Source organism: Nothobranchius furzeri, chromosome 12 (genome assembly GCF_043380555.1).
Source record: "Nothobranchius furzeri strain GRZ-AD chromosome 12, NfurGRZ-RIMD1, whole genome shotgun sequence".
Taxonomy (NCBI): domain Eukaryota; kingdom Metazoa; phylum Chordata; class Actinopteri; order Cyprinodontiformes; family Nothobranchiidae; genus Nothobranchius; species Nothobranchius furzeri.
Genome location: NC_091752.1, coordinates 3,317,116 through 3,330,987, shown reverse-complemented (window position 1 = coordinate 3,330,987; position 13,872 = coordinate 3,317,116). Strand labels below are relative to the sequence as shown.

At 42.1% G+C, this 13,872-nt stretch overlaps 1 long non-coding RNA gene across 1 annotated transcript; it reads left to right on the top strand.

Annotated features, from left to right (window-relative positions):
* Window positions 1-3,695: 3,695 nt before the first annotated feature.
* On the top strand, window positions 3,696-6,669 carry LOC139061949 (uncharacterized). The gene is made up of 4 exons (XR_011515569.1): window positions 3,696-4,529; window positions 5,062-5,157; window positions 5,247-5,333; window positions 5,790-6,669. It is a non-coding gene; the product is annotated as an uncharacterized lncRNA (long non-coding RNA).
* Window positions 6,670-13,872: the final 7,203 nt, after the last annotated feature.

The following is a 13,872-nucleotide window of genomic DNA, read 5'->3' as shown; positions in this document are numbered from 1 at the left end:
CAGTATGCGGCAGTCCCGTGGGCTAAAATGCCTTGTTGATGCTAGAGGTCAGAGGAGAATGGGCCGACTGATTCAAGCTGATAGAAGAGCAACGTTGACTGAAATAACCACTCGTTACAACCGAGGAATGCTGCAAAGCATTTGTGAAGCCACAACACGCTAGCCTAGTGAACTAGACCAAATTCTTGCTTTCACTGTAAAAAGAAAAAGTTGATCCAACTTAAAAAATTGCTTCAATTGGTAACAAGCAATTTAATTAAGTTTATCCAACTTAAATTATTATTACAATTTTAATAATTTAGGTTGGATAAACTTAATTAAATGGCTTGTTACCAATTGAAGCAATTCAAAGTTTATCCAACTTAAATTATTATTACAATTTTAATAATTTAGGTTGGATAAACTTAATTAAATGGCTTGTTACCAATTGAAGCAATTCATATAGGTAGATTAAACTATTCTCTTTTTTCAGTGTTGCAAAGTTTGGTCTAGGCATGCTCCATTGGAACCTCCGCAGCTCCTACCAGGACTCTGGCTAGCCAATCACAGCTCTCTAGAGGGGTTTCAAACACATAAAGAGCTGTGATTGGTCCATAATGGTGGGCCAATCATAGTGCTCTATCTGCTTAGTGAACAAATCACAGAGCTTTATCCGCTTTGTGGGTCAATCAGGGCACTCTGTATGCCTGGTGGGTGGGATGATGCAACAGAGTGAAACAAGAGTATGTCACATTCATTGTCCAGTGGAATGCGAAGATAATTTGAAAGACAACGGTAGAACCCGCCCCACAACCGAGAGCCGTCAATGGAGCGTGGACAGACTAAATAATACATTTATTTAGTCTGGCTTGCCAGGCTAACAACACGCACAACCTTTAGGCGGATGGGCTACAACAGCAGAAGACCCCACCGGGTACCTCTCATCTCCACTACAAATAGGAAAAAGAGGCTACAATTGGCACCAGCTCACCAAAATTCGACAGTTGAAGACTGGAAAAATGTTGCCAGGTCTGATGAGTCTCTATTTCTGTTGCGTTATTCAATCTGTAGAGTCAGAATTTGGTGTACACAGAATGAGAACATGAATCCATCATGCCTTGTTACCACTGTGCAGGCTGATGGTGTGGTGGATGTTTTCTTGGCACACTTTAGGCCCCTTAGTGCCAGTTGAGGGTTGTTTAAATGCCACGGGCTACCTGATGTAACGTCCAAAAGGGTCCATTTTCACCTATATATTGACCAACATAATAACCTTTCATCTGCAGAAATAAATCCACTTTCTGTTTGGCCTTCCAAACCCAGAAGGTTCTATTCAGTGTGTGTTTACATACAGAAGACAAAACATCCAGACAAACATTCCCTCCCAAGGTCCTACACTCTCTGCATGAATGCCAGACGTCAACATTCTTCACTCTGGATAAGGGAAGACTCCATGACTTTTACAACTCATAAGCTTACAATAATCATATGTGATGAATGAACAAGATGTTTAAATGAAATGTTTGAATAACCTGTGCTTAAACCAATAATGGCTTTAAAATGAATATTGTTTCTACAATGGCCCATTTATATCACACATCACTATGTGTTTGATTTAACAAGTTATTTGTTGTTTACACTCATACACATTACAATAAAATGCACATTAAGGTTAAAAACATTTTTGTATCTGAAGGAAGGCGTAGCTTTCTGAGGGATGTTGGTAAATACTGATTTATCAAACTTGGCCAGAAATCATAACAAAGTAGTTTAATAAAACAGGAATTACTTCCCGATTAATTCAGTTTCCAGCTGGGCCCTGATTCAGCCAAATCGGTAAAGAAGCCTCTTTTGAAACAAACTCCTTTGACCTTAAGTCAAAAACGTTCTGCGATGCTGCAAGTAATTACAGACACAACGGCTCTTTTCAGAGCTACTTCAAGTCTGACATCCACCTTGGACACCTAACCTGCAGACCCCGGGTTGCATCTCATGGCCAGGGAAGCTGAGCTCAGAGGAAGCTACTAATTTCCGAGTATCACGGTTTCGACGTCCGGTGACCTCACCACTCTGACCGCAACCCTCCGGACCGCCGGGAGCAACTCATACCAGGGAATCGTCGTCACGTTCAGGAGGTTAGGATCCAAAAATGCAGAACACCCAGAATGACACGAGGCAGAAGCGGATGTAAAAGTAAAAAATTACCTTTTAATAGGATGGGTAAACAAAAATAAAATCCAAAAGGGCAGGAAGCCAAGCCAAAAGTCTAAATCCTTGACAAAACCAAAAAAAGCTCTCTTTCTGAGCTGATAACTAGAGATCAGGTGGGGAAACAAAAAAAAAACGCTGACACAGAAATCAATGGACCGACACAACACAGAGACAAGACAGGGCTTCTATAGACTGGGAGGAGCAATTAGGGAAACAGGAAGCAGGTGTGTGCAGTGAGACTGGAGGGAAGGCAGGTGACAACAATTATCTGAATGGGGAAGAGAACCAGTGGAGGGCAGATAAACCTAAAACTATATAAAACACAAAACTAAATCTAAAGACTGTGGGAAGGACTCACACACACACACACACACACACACACACACACACACACACACACACACACACACACACACACACACACACACACACACATACACTGAGCTGGGGAATGACACACACACACCAAGCTGGGGACAAAGAGGCTGGAGCTACAACTGGAGGGGCTGGGGATGACCTGAAGGGCTACAAACAGAAGACACATAAATGAGATGCAGACAAAGGACACATGAGGGCGCCATGAGACACAAAAGGGGAATCTAGAGAGGGATGGAGAACATCAGGAGACGCATGGGGAAAGACGCAGACCATGACAATCGTAAGCCTGCATACTGGTGTCTGATGAGGTTTTTATGAATAACTAACTCTCTAGTTTATAACAAATTATTTTCCACCCAGATTTCACAATATCTCTCAGATACAAAGAACGGTTGCTACAACATCTAGCTTCCATCACAACATCTCACATCCACCACACCACATCTCATCATCCATATCTTCTCATGTATAAATTAGTTTAGGAAAAAGAATTAAATTCATTTTAAAACTAAATACTGACTATCTGAATTAGCAAACTATACGAAGTGTGTTTATGGTCCCTGAAGAAGTAAAGAACCCTAGAATCTTCTAATTAAATATTCAAAGATCAATCAGATTGATATTTCATATTTATATGGAATCATCACATCGTATTGGTCATAATTAATATGCATTAAGTGCTACACTGAGCATTGTTTCAATGGAACACAACGGTATTCAAAATTCAATAAATAAATAAGACATTATGAAATAATATCTACATGAAGAAATACTAGACAATCATGTAATCTGACAATGAAATGATGAAATAACAGAATGTTGTGTAAAATCTAAGCTCAGTATTATGAAATATTTTCATTCTTCTTTTAAAATGTCTTTATTAATATAATGTTTTTTCAAAAGTAATTTTTTCATAATAACCCAAATTAATATTGAGCCATTTTTATTTAAGAATAATAAGAATAAGAATAAGAACACCTTTATTAGTCCCTCAGTGGGGAAATTGCAATATTGCAATGGCTCAGGTACAGCAGGAGCACACAAGATATTGCACAAGAGTACATAGTAATCAGTGTTGGGAACGTTACTTTAAAAAAGTAATTAGTTATAGTTACTGATTACTTAGTCAAAAAAGTAACTCAGTTACTAACTGAGTTACAAGATCATAAAAGTAACTAATTACCAACAAAAGTAACTACTTAGTTACTTTTTTCATTAAAGAATGCAAGAATTACTACAATAGTGAAATATAAATGACTAATGACTGGAACATAATAAAATGTATGTCCAAATGTTTTTTATAAACCTGAATAATTTCAATAAATAAGCACTTAACAGGAGGAACTACTAACAGGAGCATTACACTAATCTAGACTATTAAAAGGTCTCTGTGTGATATTTAAAGGAGACATAACATGAAAAACCCACTTTTGTATCCGTTAACACAGTGTGTTTCACATTTTAAGTGTCTAAGTGAGCAAAAAGGCTTATATTATTCACTGGAGTTGCTATTTAGATATTTAATAATTAAGTTTTGGGCATATTTGTCCACCCGTTCAGTTTTCAAATTATCTATCTAATTTATTTCGTCAGGATAACTACCAAATATGGTAATGGCCCTCGGCTAAACACAGAGCCAATCCGCCATTTTTTCATCTCGCTAAGATTTTTTGTAGTCCTATTGGAAAAATGCAGAATGTCTGGTTATTTTAGCCACACACAGCTCAAAACTGTTCCTCGTTTTAAGGAAGGGTGGTGTGGCAGTATTTAAACCCAGGAGCTGATGACACTACTGCTAAAAAAAAACTGAAGAAAAAGTAGTGTGTGTGTGTGTGTGTGTGTGTGTGCGCGCGCGCGTGGTTCGTTCGTGTCTCCTGGCTAGTAAGTACCGAGGGCTTCATCTATCTAAAAGGAGTCATTTCAATCTGAATGTGGCAGCACCGGGACACAGCAGCAGAGCGGTAAGCTTCATATAACTCTAAAATGTCGACAAACTTTACTTTAGGTTTACGGGCATTAGCAGCACTAAAGCGTTATCATCCGGCTTGCTATCGCTAGCACAGTATGCTAGTAAAGTTAGCGCCCAGATTAATGTGGATTTGGCTGATTTTCGTGGAATAAAACGTGATTTCTGATCAACGCCTTCTTTTACACCAGATGTACATCCACTGATTGTAGCAGCAGAGAGCCTGTGTGTTATTTTACGTGAGTGTGATGTAATCTTAGCATCCAGTAAATAAAGTCCCATATCAGCTAAAATGCAGCGTGACAAAGTCATTAAAGTTCGTCAACACAGTGGATTTAATAGTTTTAAAGAACAATCTCTGAGTGAAGTGAGGTTAGTTTTTTGTCTCACTGCAGATATAAAAACGAACTCTGCATCAGTCAGACGCAGCAAAGCTCACCGTCTGTATGAGCGTGAGCATCGGAAAGCTGATCAAATCAGCTTTAAAATAATTAAAACAACAGTAAAAATGCTCCTTTGCTTTTTAGAGTCCACATCCAGAAGTCTGGAGCCGTGTTTCACTGACAGGCTGTCAGACTAACGCCCTGATGAGCTCAGCTGGGACAAACTGGTCTGATGTTTAGGTAAGTGAAGATCTGCTTCTCCAAGTCCTTGAGATGCTAGTAAAAATAATTTAGCCAGCTTGCTAATGTTATTTTTCTTCTCCTCTAAGGAACACAGAACGTTCAGATGTTGGAGCTCATGTCACCTACTGAGGAAGGAGACCCACCAGTAAAGAGACGGTCTGGACCAGACCAAAGTGAGTGATGACACACCTCAGCCACCCTCATCATTAAGAACACCTCACCCCCTGAATCACTCCGTCTGATGACAGCAGAGTGATTTATTTGATGTTTTACTTGTTTAGTCTGTTTAGAAATTATTGAATTACATTATTTTCTGTAATCGACCATCTGATCTGGATGTGTGCAGAATAACTTTCCCCAAATTCAGCAGCAGCTGGCCTGTAAAAGCAGCTGCAGCATGTAGTAAGTCTGTCTGCACTGCTCTCTAATGAGCTTCCTTTCATAAGGAATCATTTGTATAATTTTAGTGTCACTATTTTATTACATTTGTAAGAATATGAAGTCACTGCAGCAAAGTGAACTTGTGAACAAACACAAACGTGACTATAAACATGAAAGCTAAAGAAACAACTTTCCTAAAGCTGCTTGTAAACAAAATATGTCATTAAAGTTATTGTCTATCATTGCAGAATATGGCGATGACATCATGGAACTGGTCTTTGGAAAAGTTTTCCCTGAACCAACTCCATTTCTAGATGAGGTAGAGAAGATCTGCATCTCACCAACCCTCTGGTCTCAGTATTCAGACAACGGAGGTCTCCCACTGTTATCCAGGACCAGTTTGAAGCCCACATACTGCCCCTCCCTCATCATCAGGAAACATCAATCCGTATCCTGAGGACAACAGAAGACGGCAGGAGGACAGGAACTCTGAGACCTAGACACCACCAGCACCGAGACACAAAGCACCTGTGTGCACAACGCCTGTTTAACTACTAAAACCTGTTTATTATATAGTTCTACTTATTTGCTGTGAGGTTAATACTTAGAAAATTTGTATTTTAATGTAAACAATAAAAAAATCACTGATTGTATGTTTTCTTTTAGATGTAATGGTCCAAACTCAGCCTTGTAGACATTTATTGCATCCTGTAGGTAAATACACAGAACAGGCTCAGGTCCAGGATGACCCAGCATGCTCTTCTTCCATTCTGGCTGTTAGGGATTTTATCAATAACTCAATGCCTACTGATGTTTTCACCTAACGGTATTTATTTAGAATGCAGGTAAGATTTAACTATATTTGTTAGCAAAGCAGACTGATCTTGGGAATTTCACTGCAGCACTGATGTCCACCTCTCTGTACACATTAGAGAGAATTACCACTTTACAGCTAAACACATTTAATAAAGATATAGGCTACACATTGCAGACAATAAAAACAAAGTTCTAAGCATTAGAATTATAATGATCACATTAAAGAACATTTGGAGGAATGTTCTTTATTTTTGACTAGAATCTCAAATCTTTAAATTAAAATGTAACTGCTTTTTATCCATTTTCAGCCATTAAGACTACTTATAAAATTATTTATAATTATATGTATGTATATATATAGATAGAGATCTTAATAAAATATATTTTAATGGTGTTTTAATGAGCTGTATCATTTTTTAAAACATTTTTTATAGAAATAAATAAGCAAGCAGCATTCCTTGTGTGTGTGCGTGTGCGCGAGCCTGCTCGCTTGTCTTGTCGGCCGTGACGGATGTGTGTGTGTGTGTGCGTGCACGTGCCTGCTCACTTGTCCCTCCGTCGGCCATGACGGGTGTGTGTGAGTGACTACAGACAAATGCATGAGAGAGTTAGCAGCCTTGAAACAGCTTGATTAACTACTCTCCCCACATGTTTTAAAAATGCTAATATGCTATGCTAAACCTGCTATGCTAAATAATGATTTCTCTATAGAACTACAAAGTGCGGCTGGGGGAGGAGAGTACAGGTCTGCACTATGGAGGGGGGGCGGAGTTTACAGCTCCTCCTCCAGTTTAAAGAGACAGTACCCAAAAACGGCTCGTTCTCAAGACTCTCCTCAGAACAGGGGTAGATGAGGGTCTGTAGAGCAACAATAATGAGGAAATCAGACCAAAGAACTGCAGTTCCACTGTTTTTAGACCCCCAACTGAAGGATTTAGATGTAAAAAGGAATAACTTAAAAGCATGTTATGTCTCCTTTAACAAGACCCCAATCAGCTAAAATTTAAAATTGCAAATAGAAACACCTGTAAAGGTTCCCGAGCCTTTAAATGGTCTCTCGGTCTAGTTAAATTACAGAAATAAATGTAATTTTGCACAGTATTTTAATCTTTCCTGCTTCACATAATTGTGTGTTTTTAGCAGTATTTCTGTTGCTGGTAATCTAGTAACGGTTAAATAAATAAATAAATAAATCCTTTAAAATGACACTAGAAGAGGCACAAGCCTGATGGAGGACTTACATTTACTAACGTGGGTCAGACCCAACCACAGAAGAGCTGAAGCTGGGTGGTGAACACACACAGGTTCTGATAACACCTGAGCTCCATGATGTCTGAGACTGATGCATCAGTGTTACAGCGGGACTAAAGACATGATCAGGAACAGGTTACAGCTGGATGATCTAGGAAGGTAGAAGATCAGGACGTCTGAGTGGTGAACAGGTGAGCGGACCTTCGGGACGTCCCGCTGTCACGCTAAGAAGGTCACGGCTGCAGATCCGCACCTGCAGCAGCGAATCTGCGGGGGGTCTGCAGCCGTAGATATTCATCACGTCTTCCTCGTTCTTCACGGGCCGTGATGCTCTTGGATGAAAACATCTACCTCTAGCTCCTGATCAGCTGATGACAGCTTCAACACACCGCGCTGCTTAACGCACGCATGACCTTATCAGTAACAGAAACGACGTCTTGACGTGGGCCGCTGCTGTAAAAAGTGAGGAGCGAACTGGAAAAGCTTCTGCCGATCACAATTCAACAACGGATTATGAAAGAACGGATAACGCTCGAAACACGCAGATTCTTCCTGATGTGAGAGGTGAGTCTCCACTTTGTTTTGGTTGTTTTGGCGTCGACATCATCCTAGCGCGCCGACACCTCTCTCTCCCTGGCTGCAGCTGAAGTGTGGCGGTCAGAAAGCCTGTTGCTCAACGTTCGACAAGCACATAGTAACGCACAACCTTTCGTCCCCAGTAACGGTAACGGCGTTGTAACGGCGAGAAAAGTAATTAATTAGATTATTCCATTACCTATAAAAGAACGCCGTTAGAAACGCCGTTATACTTAAACGGCGTTACTCCCAACACTGATAGTAATAATAAGCTCAGATAATTATTACACATGGTAATGAGCAGTAGTTATATTGCACATGTTTTGAAAACAAGATATTTGCAATGGAAGATGTATGGCTTCTATTAACAGTGACTATTATAGAGTCTAACAGCAGCAGGGTGGAAAGATCTACTACAGGATCTCTCCTTCGTACAGCGAGGGTGGATCAGTCTGTTACTGAAGCTGCTCTCCAGAGCAGACAAGGCATCCTGCAGGGGGTGTGACTCATGGTCCAGGATGGATTTGAGTTTTGCCAGCACCCTCTTGTCCCCCACCTCTCGTACCGAGTCCAGAGGACAGCCCAGGACAGCGATGGACTTCTTTATCAGCCTATCCAGCTTCTTTCTCTCCCTCTCTGTGATGCTGCTGCTCCAACACACCACATCGGATTGCTGACGCCACCGCAGAGTCGTGGAAGGTCTTCAGGAGTGTCCCTGTCACCCCAAAACACCGTAGTCTCCTCGGGAGGTGGAGCCTGCTCTGGCCCTTCCTGTACAGTGCGTCTGTGTCGTGAGACCAGCCCAGTTTGTTGTTCAGGTGAACACCCAGGTATTTATAGGAGTCCACTCTCTCGATGTCCGCTCCCTGGATGTTCACCAGTGAGGGGACAGCAGGCCGGCGTCTGCGAGGATCCACCATTCAGTTTATTACACAACGTCTTTTTAACAAAGACAGCTTTTATTTCATAATAGTGTTTTTTCCCATGGCTGATTTATTTCTTAATGAGACTTTACAGCAGAATGTCTCAGTCCATCAGTCAAGACTAATGGGGTGGAGCCAGTGTGTCATTGGCTGCTAATTCAGTCAGACAAAAGCAATCAGTCAGAAAGTATCGAACCAAATGCTTCAAAAATGTCATCCAAACATGTCAAAACATCATCTACTGACAAACTACTCAACTCAATTTGATCCGCCAAAGAAAACAGAGCTAAACTAAGTTCAGGCAACGCCGCCATCTTTCATGACCATTGACCCAGGAAGGTGTTACAGAGAACTACCTTAAACTGTCCGGTCATGTACGGCGAGTAGAAATCCAGGAAAACCAAACGATGTTGAAGGATTAACCAATGGTGTTGCAGGTCACACCCACTGGCTTGACTGACAGACTGAGACATTCTGCTTTAAGGTCTCATTATGAAATAAATCAGCCATGAAAAAAAAACACTATTATGAAATAAAAGCGGTCTCTGTTAAAAATATGTTATGTAATAAAAACTGAATGAATTAAATAAAAATGGCTCAATATTAATTTGGGTTATTAGAAAAAAATGATTTTTGAAAAACATTAAATTAATTAAGACATTTTAAAAAAGAATGAAAAAATTTCATAATACTGAGCTTAGATTTTACATAACATTCTGTTATTTCATCATTTCATTGTATTACATGCTTGTCAAGTATTTCTTCATGTAGATATTTATTTCATAATGTCTTATTTATTTATTGAATTTTGAATACTTTTGAGTTCCATATGTTTCTGACCATGTCCATCCCTTCATGACCACCATGTACCCATCCTCTGATGGCTACTTCCAGCAGGATAATGCACCGTGTCATAAAGCTCCAATCATTTCAAACTGGTTTCTTGAACATGACGATGAGTTCACTGTACTACAACGGCCCCCACAGTCACCAGATCTCAACCCGATGGAGCATCTTTGGGATGTGGTGGCCCAGGAGCTTCGTGTCCTGGATGTGCATCCCACACATCTCCATCAACTGCAAGATGCTATCCTGTCAATGTGGGCCGACATTTCTAAAGAACGCTTTCAGCACCTTGTTGAATCAACGCCACGTAGAATTAAGGCAGTTCTGAAGGCGAAAGGGGGTCAAACACCGTATTAGTATGGTGCTCCTAATAATCCTTTAGTTGAGTGTATACCTGTATGAGCAACTGTTGTCTGTGATGAACAAAACAACACAGGAGCCTCACTGATGAACTCCATCCTCAGCTCAGAGCACAACCTCACAGGTGCAGGTGGCTGGCTGGAACAGGTGAGCATCACAGAAAATCAGAGTGGAGCAAACTGAGCTTGAATTGTTTTGTTTTCATGCACCTTTTCTGCTCCAAAGCATGAAAGTTAATAGATGAGATTTTCATTTTTGGGTTTTTGTTTGCCTGTACAAAAAAGATTAAAGCTACTCTAAAATGGGAACTGGAAAGGCTGCATGTAGAAGAGAATAGAAAATCCCTTTATTGTCCCTCCGTGGGGAAACGTTGGTGTCACAGCAGCGATGACGTTCATTATAGGAGCATAAAGGAGAGTCAAACATAAGAATACAGAGTAAACAACAAGAAAACATAACAGAAAAGATTCAAAAGGTTAAAAATGCAAAAATGCTGAGTAGAAACACATTTTGAAGATAAAAAGAGTAAAAAGAAAATCGAGACATAAGCAACGACTGATGTGCTTCATTTAAAATGTACTTGCTCGTGTGTAATTTGGTCATATTCATATTCTGTGTTTATGCAAAAATGAGTTATTTTCAAATGAAAAGGAAAAAAAATCCCCGTATCTGCAGATAAAGGAAAATGTGCACGTCACTTTGGATAAATATTGAGTTTGGCCCACGACTTTGTCCCGGTTTTTCATTTCGGCCCGTGAATCCGTGTGAATTAGAGTTTGACACGCCTGGGCTACACTTTCAGACCTTTGTGACCCAGGAAAGCTGCAGACAAAAGTCAGGAGACAGGAAGAGAGTGAATGTGCACACCACACTGCTTTATTAAACTATTAAATCTACCTTTGATCACCTTTAAAACTCCAGACCCTTTTCTCTGATACAAATCTGCAGATTCCTGTTGTGGGAAGGTATTTTGCCTTTGGAGTTTTTATGAATTCTGCTGTATATTTTGTTCTCCAGAGACAAAAGGAAGGGCCAAGGTGATGCTTTTGTTTCTCTGGATTTTTCTGAACCCTTCTACCGTTCCTCTCCACCTCTGTGAGCCTTAGCTTGTACCATACTCAGATGTTTTTCTGCTATTCTTCCGTCTGTCTCTGCTCACTGTTTAATCTTTGTTGACCTTTCTGGCTTTGTAAGACCTTGAGTGAAGTTCACCTTTGATGATCTGAACGACTGCAGCCATGAACAGGAAACAAATGAGAATAGGCAGTGGACTTAGCTGGCAATTGCAATCAGCCAAAAGGAGGATCTTCTCATTTTTCTACTGTAACTTCAACAACAGAACATTTTTGCTTTTCACGCATGCCGTAATATTTAGGAACGATGTTGAAATGGTGGCTTGAGCTGTGTTGGAGGTGCAACTCGCCGTGCTGAATTCTTCCCATGAAATGTGTTTGAACGAGACATAAAACCACGTTTGCAAAGCTGCAGCACTTGGTTGTCAAGGGAACATATCTGAAGATGAAACATGTTGTGCTCTGGAATAGTGTACTCAAATATTTGCATAAAGAAAACAGCACACACGCACTGCCAAACTTATTTAAAAAGTCTAAAAATAAACTAACAGAAAATAAACATTTTAACCTAACAAAACCACCAGTGGAGTTTATTTTTATTCTCTTGATGGTTAGGGGTCACTGATACTTGTATCTTTAGCACCTATCCTTGTATGATGTGAAGCAATGATGTGGTGTTACAGCCCAGAAGCCACTCAAAACCTTCAGCGGCAGAGATGGAGACAGAAGACCTTCATGAAAGACCAGTGCAAAAGTTTTAGATCATCAATTAGTTGATGGTTATTTATTTATTTTTCAAAAATGGACTTTTTGTGATTTCTTGTCTTGAAGTGGTTTTAATCAATATTCCTCCAGGCTTTTTTCTGAAGGATAACTATTTTGGTTTTGCTTCTTTCTGTCTTACTCATTTCATCCCGATCGTTGTGCCTGATCATGATAGCGCAGTGTGCAGTGTGCTCTTAAAGAGCAGGCCAAGTGTGCCTCGGAGTCCTTCTCTCGTCTCGGCTCGTCTCGTCTTCCTCCGCTTATCCGGGTCCGGGTCGCGGGGGCAGCATCCCAACTAGGGAGCTCCAGGCCGTCCTCTCCCCGGCCTTGTCCACCAGCTCCTCCGGCAGGACCCCAAGGCGTTCCCGGACCAGATTGGAGATGTAACCTCTCCAACGTGTCCTGGGTCGACCCGGGGGCCTTCTGCCGGCAGGACATGCCCGAAACACCTCCCCGGGGAGGCGTCCAGGAGGCATCCTGACCAGATGCCCAAACCACCTCAACTGGCTCCTTTCGATCCGGAGGAGCAGCGGTTCTACTCCGAGTACCTCCCGAATGTCCGAGCTCCTCACCCTATCTCTAAGGCTGAGCCCGGCCACCCTACGGAGGAAACTCATTTCGGCCGCTTGTATCCGCGATCTCGTTCTTTCGGTCATTACCCAAAGCTCATGACCATAGGTGAGGATTGGGACGTAGATCGACCGGTAAATCGAGAGCCTGGCTTTCTGGCTCAGCTCCCTCTTCCCCACGACAGATCGGCTCAGCGTCCGCATCACTGCAGACACCGAACCAATCCGCCTGTCGATCTCCCGATCCCTCCTACCCTCACTCGTGAACAAGACCCCGAGATACTTAAACTCCTCCACTTGAGGTAGGACCTCTCCCCCGACCCGGAGTTGGCAAGCCACCCTTTTCCGGTCGAGAAGCATGGTCTCAGATTTGGAGGTGCTGATCCTCATCCCAGCCGCTTCACACTCGGCCGCGAACCTACCCAGCAAGAGCTGAAGGTCAGAGCTGGATGAAGCTAGGAGGACCACATCATCCGCAAAAAGCAGAGACGAGATTCTCCTGCCACCAAACTCGACACACTCCACACCACGGCTGCGTCTAGAAATTCTGTCCATAAAAGTGATGAACAGAACCGGTGACAAAGGCAGCCCTGGCGGAGTCCAACCCTCACTGGGAACAGGTCCGACTTACTACCGGCTATGCGGACCAAACTCACGCTCCTCTGGTAAAGGGACTGAATGGCCCTTTACAGAAAGCCACCCACCCCATACTCCTGAAGCGTCCCCCACAGGGTGCCCCTGGGGACACGGTCATAAGCCTTCTCCAAATCCACAAAACACATGTGGATTGGTTGGGCAAACTCCCATGCCCCCTCCATCACCCTTGCAAGGGTATAGAGCTGGTCCACAGTTCCACGGCCAGGACGAAAACCACATTGCTCCTCCTCTATCTGAGATTCAACTATCGATCGGACCCTCCTCTCCAGTACCTTGGAGTAGACCTTTCCAGGGAGGCTGAGGAGTGTGATCCCCCTATAGTTGGAACACACCCTCAGGTCACCCTTCTTAAAGATGGGGACCACCACCCCGGTCTGCCACTCCCTAGTAACTGCCCCCGATGACCACGCAATGTTGTAAAGACGTGTCAACCATGACAGCCCTACAACATCCATAGCCTTGAGATACCCAGGACGAACCTCATCCGCCCCCGGG